This window comes from Alligator sinensis, unplaced genomic scaffold (assembly GCF_000455745.1).
Source record: "Alligator sinensis unplaced genomic scaffold, ASM45574v1 scaffold862_1, whole genome shotgun sequence".
Lineage (NCBI taxonomy): Eukaryota > Metazoa > Chordata > Crocodylia > Alligatoridae > Alligator > Alligator sinensis.
The window spans coordinates 684,713-688,053 of NW_005842066.1; positions in this window are offsets into that span (position 1 = coordinate 684,713).

A 3,341-nucleotide genomic window follows, 5' to 3' on the forward strand; every position below is an offset into this window, starting at 1 on the left:
GCGTCCTGTGCCGGGAGCGTGGCGGTCTCCTCTCCGCGAGACCCCGCTGTAACGCCCCGGCCGCACCAGCCCGCCCCCGTCCCCCAGGGCGCCCAGCCTCCGTGCCCCGCCCGCGCGCCGGCTGACAGCCTCCCCCCGCGGGGTGACTCGCCGGCTCTGCCCCAGGCCAGCGGCGCTGCTGCGTTGTGCCCTGCGGCCTGGCCGCTGGCACGGAGCAAACAGAAGTAATGGAAGACTGTGGGGACGTCGGGCAAGCAGCAGCGCTGCACACACGGACCTGGGGGTGACAGTGGACAAGAAGCTGAATGTGAGCCAGCAGTGTGCCCTTGCTGCCAAGAAGGCTAATGGCAAACTGGGCTGCTTTGGTAGGAGCGTGGCCAGCAGGTCAAGGAACGTGATTATTCTTCTTTATTTGGTGCTGGTGAGGCCACATGTGGAGATCTGTGTCCAGTTTTGGGCCCCCTACTACAGAAAGGGTGTGGACAAATTGGAGAGAGTCCAGCAGAAGGCACTGAAAATGGTTCGGGGACTGGGGGACATGACTTCTGAGAAGTGGCTGAGGGACGTGGGCACGTTTAGTCTAGAGAAGAGAAGACTGAGAGGGGATTTAATAGCAGCCTTCAACTACTTAATGGGAGGTTCAAAAGAGGATGGAGCGAGACTGATCTCAGTGGTGGCAGATGACGGAACAAGGAGCAATAGTCTTAAGTTGCAACAAAGGAAGCTTAGGTTAGATACTAGGATAAACCTTCTCAAAGGAGGGTAGTAAAGCACTTGAGCAGGTTACCCACAGAGGTGGTGGAATCTCCATTGCTGGAGGGTTTTAAGACCAGGCTAGTTGGGGCTGGTCCTGCTTTGAGCAGGGGGTTGGACTAGATGACCTCCTGAGGTACCTTGAAACACTAATTTTCCATGATCGTACGAATTGCCACTTACTAGGTCAGACCCTAGGTCCATCCTGCCCAGGCTCCTGTTACGAAGGGGAGAGAGTATATGCTGAAAGGGAAAGCAAACTAGGTATGACCAGGTTTTTGGTTTGGGTTGGATTTTTTCCCACTGTTTCTTTCTCACTTGCAGCCTCCAGCATTTAAGGTCTAGGAAGTTTTGATTCAGAGGCTATATCCCTAAGACCCATTCTCAATAGCTACTGATGCCCCTTTCCTCCAAGAATTTGTCCAATCACTTTTTGAATCTGGCTAAACCGTCAGCTTCTGCAGCATCTGGTGGCAACCAAGTCCACGCTTGAGTGAGACACTGTGTGAAAAATAACTTCCTTCTGTCAGTTTTAAATTTCCTACCTCCTAGCTTCATTTTGTGACCCCCCTCCTCCCATAGTTCATATATTGAGAGAGAGTAAATAATAAACTCTCTATTGACTTGTCTCTGCCATTTAGTATTTTGTAAACTCTTATGCTCCCTGTCAAGCATCATTTTTCTAAACTGAATAGGCCTAGCCTCTCTTGCTTCTCCTCACAGGAGAGCCCCTTCATACCACTAATCATCCTTGTTGCCCTTCTGTGGACCTTCTCCAATTAAAAGAAAAAAAGTACGTCTATTTTTTTGCCAGCTGCCAACAATTTCTGTGCCCAAAGGCACAACTACCCTCTTAAAATGTAAAATAAGAATGTACCCCTACTTCATTTTCTTTCACCTCACAATAGCTTCCTTACTCTATAACAACCTTATTAAAAAGTACATTTCGTGTTCATCCTTTCCTCATGGCAAACTTGTCGCCTCAGGCAAGCAACCTTGTTAAATATTGACAGCTCCATACTAGGGCAATGCCCCCTATTTATACTTGGCCTTCACATTCATCCCTCTCCCTCGGTAACTCTATCACCTGATCAACACATCTTAGTAAAAAAATGTTCATACTGCCCCTCAATACACACAGTGCCTTTGTTTCCTCTAAAGCCCATCTATTAAAAATCAACAGAGATTTAGTGGTTTGCTCAACATCATGCAGGAAGCCAGTAGAGGTACTGGGTTAAAAGCCCTAGGCTTCTATTGCTGTTCTCTCTGTTTTAACTGGTAGACTATGTATGTATGCTAAAGAAACAAAGATGCTACATTTTTTCCCATTTTGGAATTAGGATAGTCTTACAGAAATGCTTTCTACCTGCCATATAAATAGTTAATAGATAAACTGCTACTAGATAGAATCTAGAGGATGTAGCATATTCCTATTTGTGTACTGCAGATGGCTTCCTTTGGCTACTTTTTATGTCAGCTTTGAGTATAACCACCCTTTAAGTGACCTGCAAGTGAAAAAAGAGGAATGTTATGCCTCTTCATGATGTTTACAGTAGATCTGAGAGATGCCTTCTCTTAACTCCTAAAAAATGTTGTTTTTTTCACTCTGCTACTTATTTTACATGATAAATTTAGATCTTACTCATCCTGACATTTGCTGACATCAAAGGTGTCAGGGACACTGGTAAAAGCTTACTTCTTTGTTTTTAGTTCTGCTGCTACCTATTTAAGTCAAACAACTAACAAATAGCTGGGACAAAATATTGTATTTACCCAAATCCAAGACAACCCTGAATTGAAGATGATTCCACAATAATTAGATTCTATACATGAAAAAATTATAAATGTATTATAATTTTCTACTTATAGAATCTAATTATTGGAGGGCTGTCTCAAATGTGTGTTGTCCCTCCTACCACTGCAGTGGCAAAAGCAGTGGTGGGACCTGGGGGTAGGTGTAGAGGAGCAGTAGGGCACATGTTAGGGGGGGCAGAAGGAGAGCAGGCAGTGGGGGAGACAGTAGGAGGTAGGCAGTAAGGGACTCAAGTAATCTGCACTCCTGTGCCTGCTCCCTGGCATCTGCACCCTCACCAGTTGTCCCCCATGTCTGCACGGGGGGAAAAGCTCATGACGTTTCTCCAGTGCCTGCCCTCCCCCCAGTCCCCACTTCCTGCCCTCTTCCAACCCCAGTGCCTGCCACCTCTACCCCCACCCAATGTCTCTCACCCCTGCCCTTGCAGCCTCTCCCCCACAAACCTGACCTCCACCTGCCACTTACCCTCTGGCACTGACATGACTCTGGCTCTGCTCTACCCTGGGCCACAGAGCACATGCTTGCCAGTCTAGCCCAGTAGTAGCAGCTCTGGCCCAAGCTCCAGGGCCAGCTGCAGCTGCTATCACCGCAACAGCAGGTTGGAGCTTGAACCACAGTCTTGTCCCTACTGCTTATACTTGGATCCAAGATGAGGGGCTTTCTCCTCCCATGTTAAATGGAAAAAAACCTTATCTTGAATTTGGGTAAATACACCTACACCCCGTCAATAAGCAATGTAGAAAGTTTCTCCCCAAGTTATTTGGTCCTCCATAGA